Raw genomic sequence first — 12,634 nt, 5'->3', positions numbered from 1 at the left:
AAAAAAAAAAAAAAAACACACAAATGAAAGAATTGTCTAAGTTATAGTGACCCTTTATATTTTCTCAAAGATCAGACTTCACACTACACATATATAAGCAGTTCTTTTGGCCTTTTTGTCAACTACACACATGCAAGGTGTCTAAATTTGTAGGAAATGTAGAAAGTAAATGTGAATAACATAAATGAATATCTAAAATGTAAGCTAGTTTTAGTAGTGTTAGTGTAACTTTGGTTGTTGGCAGATAAATTAAATGACTGTTTGTTACAACACTTTTCACTGAAACATCAACATTGCAAAACGTCTAGGTTACGTAGGTAACCCTCGTTCCCCTTCAGTCGAATCACTTCGACGTTACATGGGAACTGACCCTATGGAACAAGCCACGTCCCTGCGCCGCGTTACGCAACGACCACGTGCCGGCAGGCGGACGTGTCAACAGGCGGACATTAACGTAACCTTCCCAACGCCCTGGGGCCCGAGAAGGGGGGTCCCCAGGGATGCCAGAAACTGAAGCAGGGGTTGGGGGGGCGGAGACATGAATTCTGTCCATGTGAAAGTAAGAAATTCAATATATCCATAAGGGGGTTTTAGGGATATACGAGGGAAACAGAGGCCTTCCGGTTGACCCCTGGAAAAATATAGAGAAAAATAGCCACAACCTGCGGGGCGAAGGAGACCCGGCAGGAGCACAGTCAAGAGCTACTCCGCGTCTAGCCCGGACTGAGGGGCATGGAGGACCCAGGTTCGCCGGAGGGAACAAACTGGGAGATAGCGCACGGATCCACGTGGGAATGGCGCAGCAAGCCGACACTAGCCGTCCTCCCGGTCACCTGTCAGAACTCGGGAAGAGACGGCCTCTAAGCGAAGGTTGTAAAACCTGGCAAAGGTATTTGGTGTCGCCCAGCCGGCAGCTCTGCAGATGTCCGCTAATGAGGCGCCATGTGCCAACGCGTAGGAAGATGCAACACTCCGTGTGGAGTGGGCATGCAAGCCTAAGGGGCAAGGCTCTCCCTGATATAAGTAAGACAGGGAGATGGCTTCTACCACCCAATGCGCCAACCTCTGTTTGGAGACAGCATTCCCTTTCTGCTGACCTCCGAAGCAAACAAAGAGCTGCTCGGTGCGTCTGAAGTGCCGAGTGCGGTCTACGTAGGTGCGCAGAGCACGGACTGGACACAACGATGCTATAGCTGGGTCTGCCTCCTCCAAGGGCAGAGCTTGCAGGTTCACCACCTGATCGCGGAAAGGCGTGGTGGGAACCTTGGGCACATAGCCGGGCCGGGGTCTCAGGATGACGTGAGAATCGCCGGGCCCGAACTCCAGGCACGCTTCGTCGACAGAGAAAGCTTGCAGATCCCCCACCCTCTTGATGGAGGCCAACGCAGTCAGGAGCGCTGTCTTTAATGACAGAAACTTAAGCTCAACTGAGGCGAGGGGCTCGAAGGGAGGTCCCCGCAGGCCCTGGAGGGCGACGGAGAGGTCCCAAGAGGGTACGAGGCGCGGTCTGGGAGGATTGATCCTCCTAGCGCCTCTGAGGAATCTCACGACCAGAGGGTGCTTCCCTAGGGATGATCCATCCACTGCATCGTGATGTGCGGCAATAGCGGCAACATACACTTTGAGAGTCGAAGGGGACAGCCTGCGCTCCAACTTCTCTTGCAGGAAGGAAAGCACTACTGCAATCGTGCATCTCTGTGGGTCCTGTTCTCGTGAGGAACACCAGTCGACGAATAGACCCCACCTCAGTGCGTACGCCTGCCTTGTAGAGGGGGCTCGGGACTGAGTGATGGTTTCTACCACGGCCTGTGGAAGGCCGGCGAGGTCTGAAGCGTCCCGTCCAGGAGCCAGACGTGCAAGTTCCATAGATCGGGACGTGGGTGCCAAATAGTGCCCATCCCCTGAGAAAGAAGGTCCTTCCTCAAGGGGATTTTCCAGGGAGGGGCTGCCGCGAGGGAAATGAGTTCTGGGAACCAGGTCCTGGCAGGCCAGTATGGGGCGACCAGGAGAACCTGCTCCTCGTCCTCCCTGATCTTGCACAGGGTCTGTGCAAGGAGGCTCACTGGGGGAAAGGCGTACTTGGGCCCCGGAGGCCAGCTGTGGGCCAGAGCGTCCCTGCCGAGGGATACCTCGTTGAGGGAGAAGAACTGCTGGCAGTGGGAGGATTCGGGGGAGGCAAACAGATCTATCTGGGCCTCCCCGAAATGCCTCCAAATCAGCTGGACTGTCTCGGGGTGGAGTCGCCATTCTCCAGGGAGGGTGGACTGCCGTGAGAGCTGATCGGCTGCACGGTTGAGTTCCCCCGGAATGTGAATGGCACGTAGCGATTTTAGCCACGTTTGACTCCAGAGGAGCAGACGGCGGGCGAGTTGTGACATGCGACGGGAGCGGAGGCCGCCCTGGCGGTTGATATAAGCCACAGTCGCAGTGCTGTCGGTACGCACAAGTACGTGCTTCTGACGCAACGTCGGTCGGAAGCGACGAAGGGCCAGAAGCACAGCCAACAACTCGAGGCAATTGATGTGCCACTGCAGTCGAGGTCCTGTCCAGGAGCCCGAAGCTGCTTGCCCGTTGCACACAGCACCCCAACCCGTGGTGGAGGCATCCGTGTAAACCACGATGTGCCTGGACACCTGCCCCAGGGGTACTCCAGCCTGGAGAAAGGCAGGGTCTGACCACGGGCTGAACAGGCGGCGACACTGCGGGGAAACGCCAATCCGGAGTGTGCCACGGTGCCATGCCCGTCTCGGGACTCGGTCGTGTAGCCAGTGCTGAAGCGGTCTCATATGAAGCAAGCCCAGCGGCGTTACCGCGGCCGCAGCTGCCATATGCCCCAGGAGCCTCTGAAAAGTTTTTAGAGGAACCGCTGTCTTGTGCCTGAATAAATCTAGACATCTCAGCACCGACTGAGCGCGCTCGTTGGTGAGACGGGCTGTCATGGAGACCGAGTCCAGCTCCACACCGAGAAAAGAGATCCTCTGCACTGGGGAGAGTTTGCTCTTTTCTCGGTTGACCTGAAGGCCCAGGCGGCTGAGGTGCTGAAGCACCAGGTCCCTCTGGTCGCATAGCACCTCTCGAGAGTGGGCTATCAGAAGCCAGTCGTCGAGATAGTTGAGGATGCGGAAACCTGACAGCCAAAGAGGGGCCAGGGCCGCTTCCGCAACCTTGGTGAAAACGCGAGGAGAGAGGGACAGGCCGAATGGGAGAACTTTGTACTGGTATGCTCGACCCTCGAACGCAAACCGAAGAAAGGGCCTGTGGCGAGGAAGAATCGAGACATGGAAGTACGCGTCCTTCAGGTCGATGGCTGCAAACCAATCCTGGGGACGAATGCATGTGAGCATGCGCTTCGTCGTGAGCATCTTGAACGGCAGCCTGAGAAGGGACCGATTCAGGACTCTGAGATCCAGGATGGGTCTTAACCCACCACTCTTTTTGGGCACGATGAAGTAGGGACTGTAAAACCCTGACCTCATCTCGGCTGGAGGGACAAGCTCGATCGCATCCTTCGCCAGTAGGACTGCGACCTCTGCACGCAGGACAGCGGCGTGGGTGTCTGAGTGGACACGAGTGTGAAGGACACCTCTGTACCTGGGCGGAGCTTTGGCGAACTGAATCGCATAGCCGAGACGTACCGTCCGTATCAACCACTGCGAGGGGCTGGGGAGCTGAAGCCAGGCCCCCAAGCGCCTCGACAGGGGTGTCAAGGGAACGTTGACCGACGTGACCGTGGTGGGGCAGCCTAGGGGGGGAACAGGAAGGGGAGACAAACTGCTCTGAGCAGGGCCTACCTTCTTCCCAGGTTCCCGCGCTGGCGAAAGACAGCTCCGAGTCCGGCTCCGAGAGGGCATCCTGGTGCCGCCCGGAACGGGAACACGGGGCCGAGGCCCCGGAGGTGAAGGAAATTGCTCTTTTATTGAAGTTGTGGGTACCGCCGACCCGTGGGCCGGCGGCAGCGTTAAAGTGCACAACAACCCCCGGCCCTCCAGCGGGAGCGGGGACGTAGATGTTCTCGTCCCCTGAAGAACAAACTTCTCCACCTCCGGGTTGCCCGCGTCAGGGACGTTTCGCGGCTCTTTTGCGGGTGTTCTTTGCAGGTCCCTGAGAGGCGGGCGGCGCCGCGCCCCCGCGGCCGGCTCGACGTCGGGCCGTCTCCTTCTTGGGTTCAGCAGGCGACGGAGCAGGTTTGGTGGGGGCCGCGGGGGGGCGCCCTCGGCGACGAGCGGGGGGAGGCTGAGCCACCGGCGGCGGGATGGGTTTAGACTCGCGGCGGGGCAAGATGTGTTGAATGGCCTCCCTCTGCTTCTGGACTGCCGAGAACTGCTGGGCAAAGTCCTCGACAGTGTCGCCGAATAGGCCACTCTGGGAGATAGGAGCGTCAAGAAAGCGAGCCTTGTCGACGTCTGCCATCTGGGCCAGAGTGAGCCATAGGTGTCGCTCCTGGACCACGGCTGTGGACATCACCTGACCAAGGGAACGCGCCGTGACCTTCGTCGCCCGTAGGGCGAAGTCGGTGGCGGCGCGGAGTTCTTCCATAACCCCCTGGTCGGGACCACCCTCGTGCAGCTGTTTCAGGGCCTGGGCCTGATATACTTGGAGGATCGCCATAGCATGCAGGGCGGTGGCGGCCTGTCCAGCGGCGTGGTAAACGCGGCCCGCAAGGGCGGACGAGCGCTCGCACGCCCTGGACGGGAGATGCGGACGATCCCTCCAGGTGGCAGCGCCGCGTGGGCACAAGTGCACCGCCACAGCGCGCTCGACCCGGGGAATCGCTGCATACCCCCTGGCCGCCCCGCCATCGAGGGTGGTGAGGGGAGAGGAGCTGGGGCGGGGCCGTGATGAGAAGGGGGCCCGCCAGGATCTCGTCAGCTCCTCGTGCACCTCCGGGAAGAATGGGACCGAGGGGGGGCGAGGTGGAGCCGCGGGGGCCCTCCCCAGGAACCAATCATCCAGCCTAGAAGGATCGGCCGGGGGCGCCTGGGGCACCTCCAAACCGATCCCCCTGGCGGCCCGGAGGAGCATAGTCGATAGCTCGACGTCCACCTCAGACGGAGCGGCCACCTCTGGAGGGGGCCGCGCCGCCGAAGCGTCCGCCTCGCCGACCGACTCTCCCTCTGATGCTGCGGTCGACATCTCATCCTCCGCAGGAGCACCGAAGGAGACGCTCAGCCCGCTGGGCGGGGAAGCGTACTGCTCCGGGAACTCGACGGGACCACGCTGTGTGACAGAAGACCGCAGGGCTTTCTGGGCCGGCGGTGCGTTCTGCACGGTGACAGTTAAGTCCCCCCCGCGTCTCGCCGCGGTGGCCGAAAAGCATTGACGGCTTAACGACGGACCGCGAGAGGAAGACGGGGGGAGCCGCCTCGCGAACGAGCGGCGGGACTTCAGCGTGCTCATGGTCATGCATTCGCAATGAATGCATTCACCATCCATGAACGCTGCCTCAGCGTGCTCTTTCCCCAAACACGTGAGGCAGTGATCATGTCCGTCCGCAGGAGGGAGGAAACTACCGCATCCTGAAGCGCACGGCCGAAAAACCATTCTGAAAAGAACGTTTTAACAGCCGTGAGAAATTGCTCTTTTAGCTCCCGGTCTGCCCAGGGAAAAAGCCGCGGGGCGGCTGTGCACTCAACGGGACTTTCTCGCTGGAATGCAGTGCGGCTGTAATGGCCGTGAAAACGGCAGCCCGCGGGAGATCGCTGACGATTGCAACGGTAAGCTCTTTTAGATTGTTGCAGAACGCCAGAAGAGAGAGCAGGAACTCTGGAAGAACTCTTGAAGATGAGAAACTCTTTAGCAGAGAGAACAGCAGGCTCAATCATTCAGACGGATCTGAAGCGAAGAAGCTGTCTGACTGGCGCATGACGTCGCTATTTATACCCGTATGTACGGGGCGTGGCGCGTCATGCAAATGCCACTCGCCAATTTTTCATTGGCCTTTTGTATAAGGCTCAGAGATGATTGGATTCTAAGCGAATTCCCATGTAACGTCGAAGTGATTCGACTGAAGGGGAACCACAGGTACCAAGTCATTTATTTACATTCAGTTTCATGGGAAGATGGGGTAAAAGCTGGAATATCTCTAACAAGTTTTTCCACATAAAACCTGCTTCCTGATAGCGAGACCAGACATGAATGCTGCCGGCGTAAATATGCTCCAGAAATCTTTCATAATTCTTTCCTAATTCTTCCAAAACCGAACTCGTACAAAAACGGGATCAGACTAAAGAAAGGCGGGCTGATAATGAGATTTGCTAAAGTAAAGTTCAGCACGCTTGGATTGACTTTCTGACATTCCCGTTTCAATGCGGCCAGTGTTTGGACTGTATGCAGTGTTTGTCTAGCGTACGTCTGGGAGACTCAACAGAGTCTGAGACATACACCTAAAACAGACACGAAAATCCACTCACACCCACTAACAAAGACAAACACACCCTCTGTGAGAACACAATAGAGTAATGAGCGCTCGACTACACCTGCGTACAGCTGCACGCACCTGATTCTGAATCAATTCACAGCACATGATGCACAAACAAACATGATCCTTTGTGGCTTTATGGAAAGTCGTGTTCAATTCCGACCTTTTACAAGAATAAATCCACTGTTTTCCTTGTTTCCTTCTGACCACATCTAATCTCCACACGGTTCATTAAGCAGATGTTGTATCAGACGGCACTGGCCTGAAATGTAAGCAGCGAGTCTTAACACGCTTGACACAGATGACAATATTCTAGTGACGTGCACAGAAGAAAAAACGGAAAATGCATGTGAGGAGATGTGCACTGACATGAGTGAGTGCCCAGACACACTTTTCCTGGATTGCTGATAGTGATCTTACTAAAAAAAATAAAAAAAAAATAAAGTATTGAAAACTATCCAAAAATAGCATGGGTTGCATAATGTGGCAGTGTGATAAGCAAATATAACTGTAACAAGGTGCAGTGATTGTCACTGCATAATTACCAGATATATGTACGATTGTATTTGTAGGTTGTCACGTCCATTTTTATTATGTGTACATGCATATTTGTTTTAGATTTTCTTTAGACTGCATATCTCGGCCCACATTCTTAAAGCTTCTAAGAACCCACTTCAGAAGGCTACTAATTTAACTTAAAAATGTCTATGTAAGAGTCTTAGCTTAAAGAAAATTTTCACTTTTAGAACAAAAACTTACAGATGGTTTATTTACCTCCTTGTCATCCACAATGTCAATGTCTTTCTTTCTTCAGTCGTAAAGAAATAGTTTTTTGAGGAAAACATTTTAGGATTTCTCTTCATATAATGGACTTCTATGGTGCCCCTGAGTTTAAACTTCCAAAATGCATTTTAAATGCCGCTTTAAAGGGCTCTAAACAATGTCTGCTGAGGAAGAAGGGTCTCATTTGGTGAAATGATACAAAAATGATACAAAAAATTATAATTACAATTTATCTACTTTAACCTTGAATGATTTTGTTGGAAAACAAAATGAGATGGGAGTTTTTCGACCTACTCTAACTGTCTTGAACTGGAATACGCAGAGTTTACGCAGAGCTAGACAAGACAAGAATTTGAAGTTAAAAAGTATATAAATTGTAAATTTTTTAATTTTTTTAGAAAATAGCTAATCGTTTCACTAGATAAGACCCTTCTTCCTTATCTGTGATCATTTAGAGCCCTTTGAAGCCGCATTTAAACTGCATTTTGGAAGTTCAAACTTGAAAGCACTATTAAAGTCCAATATATGGAGAAAAATCCTGAAACATTTTCTTTACGACTGAAGAAAGAAAGGCATGAACATCTTGACAAGGGGGAATGTAAACTTCTTTAAGAGTGATTCAGGACCAATCTAAGAGCAACTCTGAGCAAGGAAAAGACTCGCCCTGCATCCTAATGTGCATACTATCCACGCTATCTGCCCTAAGAATTATTGAAAACTTTCATTTTAGTGAGATTATGTGAAAGTGCTATAATTGTTGGTGTGATCACTTTGCTTATAGAAATCGGTGACATAAATCATCACTGCTGCATGGTTGCATTTTTCCAGTTGGCAAATATGTTAATGCAGTTAATGTGCCGTAATAGCACACATACATCATGGAGAGGTCTATTTGATGTCTGCATTTACATCTGGAAGGCCTATTTTTAGTGTGTTTGCTCATCTATAGGACGTTTCCTATCAGATGTCAAATAGACGTCTACTAGATGTCTTTATAATGTTTTTGATTTAGAATGTATATAAAACTGACATCTTACAGACGTTTGTACACAGCAGATGCTTTCCAGATCAAGTGATCTTTATTAGACATCTTGTAGACATTTGTGTGTTATCTGGGTGGTGATTACTTCCATTTTGGGGCTATGGCATTTCTGCGCTATGTCGGAGATGTTAGCATGTCTCTAATAAGAACATTCACAAACATGATCCCTAATGTGTGGCATCTTAATTAATCACTGCCATGCACGGAGTGCAACACGTTTCTTCTCCTTCTTTGTGTTTTGTCAATTTTCTCCACTGCTAAAGAAACTCTTAAGTCATTCAAAAGCCCTCGTCCGTACTCCTAACAGTTTTGGATTTTAAGACCTCTTTTAAGAGTTCAGATGTTTTTCTGAATTACTTTTTTCTTTACTAGATGTTTTCTTTAATTTTAAGAGAAAACACACCACATTTTGTGACTAGGAGCAACTCTTTGCACTAAGAATTTACTCTGGCTTTACTTTTATTATGTTTAACTAATTACACTTAATTATTACTGTTTATACAAGGCACTACATTGCTTTGCCATTAATGGCATGTCATTAAACGTGCTTACAGGGTTTTTATTGCAGCATATGGGGATATCTTCTTTCATTTTAAGAGAAAACACCCACATTACTAAATTATTACTTTTTTTTAGAATTTTGTGACTGGGAGCAACTATTTGCACTAAAAATGTACCATGCTTTACTTTTATTATGTTTTACTAATAATTTTTATTGCAGCATATGGGGAGTGTAAATGTATTTACATTGGAATCATAATCAAGCCTTAAACTGCAGTTGAGCTGTTCAATGGTTTTACCGCAGGTCAAGGTTTCTGAACTCTGGCCCTCAAGGTTCACTAGGCATGTTTCCATTACATATTTGGTGATATTTTATAAATGCTGAAAAAAAAATTGCATTAGTTTCCATTAAAGGTTGTATCAGCGATTTCTAGCCTAAAAATAAAGTGTCAATTTCAGCTGACCTTTTTTCACGGTCCGCTCGCTGCCTGCCCCATAAATTGTCTGTGAAAAAACCGCGTCTCTCTGGTCAGCCTAGGGTCCGAGATATGCCAAAAAAACAATCGGCACTACCAACCTTTCCACACATAAACAAACAGTGTTCCAACCAATCAGCGTCAGGGGTTTGGTGTTGTGGACTTTCGCTCCGCCTCCCTCACATCCCTGCACCAGTAGGAAAGTCCACAACACCAAACCCCTGACGCTGATTGGTTGGAACAATGTTTGTTTATGTGTGGAAAGGTTGGTAGTGCCGATTGTTTTTTTGGCATATCTCGGACCGTAGGCTGACCAGAGAGACGCGGTTTTTTCACAGACAATTTATGGGGCAGGCAACGAGCGGATCGTGATGAAAGGTCAGCTGAAATTGACACTTTGTTTTTCAGCCTAGAAATCGCTGATACAACCTTTAACTGACATTATGCAACTAAAGCATCTTTTTTTCCTCTTTCAATAAGTCATGGCAATGGATTTGACGGATTTTGGCTAGTGGCACTGCACTAGCCATTATATTTAATTGAAGAAAGCATATTTGTGTATCTTTATAAAAAAAAGGAGCATTTGAGAGACACTTCTGGGGTGCTTCTGAAATATAGAAAGGTGGCGATCAGCTCTGGTGGCTGTGTTGGAGCCATAATGCGCTGCAGACTTGTGCAGAGTAAATTATCTAAGCATTCATGACAAGGAAAGACCCTTATACTTGAAAGCAGTCACATATTAAGTATTTCTTAGAGGTTATAGTTCATTTAAGAATGACCATATGATTTTTTTTACGTATGCAATGCGACCTGTAAATGCAAAAAAAAAAAAAAAAAAAAAAAAAAAAAATTTTTCAAATGGCCTGAAAAACGACCTTATATGTGACCCTGGAGCACAAAACCAGTCTTAAGTCGCTGGGGTATATTTGTAGCAATAGCCAAAAATACATAGTATGGGTCAAAATTATTGATTTTTCTTTTATGCCAAAAATCATTAGGAAATTAAGTAAAGATCATGTTCCATGAAGATTTTTTGTAAAACTCCTACTATAAATATATCAAAATATAATTTTTGATTAGTAATATGCATTGTTAAGAACTTAATTTGGAGAACTTTAAAGGTGATTTTCTCAGTATTTTGATTTTTTCGCACCCTCAGATTCCAGATTTTCAAATAGATGTATCTTGGCCAAATATTGTCCTATCCTAACAAACCATACATCAATAGAAAGCTTATTTATTGAGCTTTCATATGATCTATACATCTCAGTTTTGTAAAATTTAACCTTATGACTGGTTTTGTGGTCCAGGGTCACATATGAGTGTAAAAACTTTTTGGCAATATGTGGGTTTTTGCAACAATGATGTGTTTGTTTTCAATTTCAAATTGCGCAATTTGAAGGGTAATGGAAACGCAGCTACTGCCATGCAGAGTTATGTTTATATAGCTCCAAACTTGATCAATCTCACCTGCTTGTAATTTTCCAGTAATCCTGAAGATCTTGATCAGCTTGTTCATGTGGGTTTGATCTGAGTTGAAGCTAATGCCTGTAGGTAAAACCAGAGGTGAGAAAGCACCATGTACACTTTAAAAAAATAAAGGGTTTATCTCAGTGCACATTTTTGCTTCCTCAAAGAATCTTTAGTCAACGGTTTCTAAAAGAACCATTATTTTTCAAGTGCTAAGAACATTATTTAAAATCTGAATAACCATTTTTACTTTAAACAACCTTTTGTGCAATGAAGAAGTTCTATGGATTATGGGTGATGGACACTGGCTGGTTTTTGCTGGTCCAAGATGGACTAATGGCTTGGGAAGTTGAGAAAAATTGCAATTCACAGTTTTATTTCCCTGTGTTTCTGTCCATATGAAGGTCACCAACACTACCACTCTGTAAAAAGTTTTCACCAGTTTCAACTTAAAAACTTAAGTTTAGCAACTGCCTTAATATTTTAAGTTAAATCAACTTAAGTCATTTAAATTTACAAGTTATATCTGGTGAAAACGTTTTACAGTGCACATACATTCTACTGTAAATCATTTCTTGAACAACACCTTAGGAAGTTGCAACAAAGTTTACTACAGCTATGAATCATCTGCTACTATGAATCATTTCTGTAGCTCAGATGGAAGGTGGTGCAACAGCGTGGTCATAGCTTTAATCCTCAGAAAGCACATACTGGCAAACTGTATACCTTGAATGATTTGGATAAAGTATCAGCTAAATTCATATACATAAACATCACATATTTAGTCTATAGATATTCAGGGATTAAAAACATCTTATTTATATAAGAAACATGTCTTAATTTCTCTTTCACAGTAATCACACAGTGGTCATAATTGACTGTTATCTTCTGACGACTCCGTTACGAACAGAATGTAAGAAACAGTTCTTACCTTTTGATACTTCCAGTGGTTGAAACCGCTACAAGTGAAAGCAACATTTGTACATTTCCTGCTCCTTCTTTCTTAGTTCCTCCACGGGTAATTCAGTTCCCTGGTGCTCTCACTGCAGTCGTCTGTCGTTCCTCTATATGGTCAACATATTTCTGTGGCTCTTTCTACATTCTGTGCAGCCTCATGTCTCGGCGTGTTATCAGTCTGTCTCTCTCTAACACACTCTCTCTTTCTCTCTCTCTCTCTTAGAGGTGGAGTTTCTCTTTTCTGTCTTTAACTTCATCGTATCTTATCATTTAATCATCTGTCCTAATAGATTTTGAAATATACAGCTGTCAATGACACACCTCCAGTAAAGATACAGCACGCGCTTACATGCCTCTGAGCAAACAGTTTGGTCAAGCCACCACTCCTGGTAGTAATTCTGAATCAGCATCCTGCTTTTATACAGATACTTGTACAAACGTGTGTTAGCACACACAAACAGACACATTTACTTGGGTACTGAAGCACATTATGTCATGCCATTGACCGCTGATGTTTGTTTAGCTAGAAAACGTCTCGGGTTACTATTGTAACCTTAGTTCCCTGAGGGAACGAGACGCCGCGTCAGGAACGCTATGGGGAACGCCATTGGCGGGCCGCACTCTGAACTATGTCTAACAACCAATGAATGACGGGGGTGACGTCACAGGCGCGGTGACGTCACCAACCAGGAAGTATAAAGCACGTGCGTTTGAAGCCGGCGGCAGCTCTTTTAGGAATGAAGCGAGCGCCGCAGGGTGCGGGAATTATGGTCCGAGACGCGGCGTCTCGTTCCCTCAGGGAACTAAGGTTACAATAGTAACCCGAGACGTTCCCTTCCGGGAACTCGAGCCGCGTCAGGAACGCTATGGGGAACGAGACTACCAACGCCCCCATAATTTCCGAGCCCTGCGAGTGTCTGCTCAACCAGGGTGGAAAAAGAGAGAGCCCTTGTCTAGCATTCCGCGGACAAGAAGGCCCTGTAGTCC

The 12,634-nt window shown here is 48.0% G+C and overlaps 1 protein-coding gene across 1 annotated transcript in view; it reads right to left on the bottom strand.

The window, feature by feature from the left end:
* The window catches only part of ltb4r2a (leukotriene B4 receptor 2a), a 20,979-nt gene extending 9,188 nt beyond the window's left edge, over positions 1-11,791 (bottom strand). The window contains exons 1-2 of the mRNA XM_073837430.1: positions 11,622-11,791; positions 10,691-10,768 (exon numbers count right to left, since the gene is read on the bottom strand). The gene's annotated coding sequence lies outside the window, so the exon portion shown is untranslated. The remainder of the gene's footprint in view (positions 1-10,690; positions 10,769-11,621) is intronic.
* Between the last annotated feature and the right edge of the window lie 843 nt (positions 11,792-12,634).

The sequence above is a fragment of the Garra rufa genome, chromosome 3, assembly GCF_049309525.1.
Source record: "Garra rufa chromosome 3, GarRuf1.0, whole genome shotgun sequence".
NCBI classification, from domain to species: domain Eukaryota; kingdom Metazoa; phylum Chordata; class Actinopteri; order Cypriniformes; family Cyprinidae; genus Garra; species Garra rufa.
This window is presented reverse-complemented; position numbering and strand designations above follow the sequence as displayed.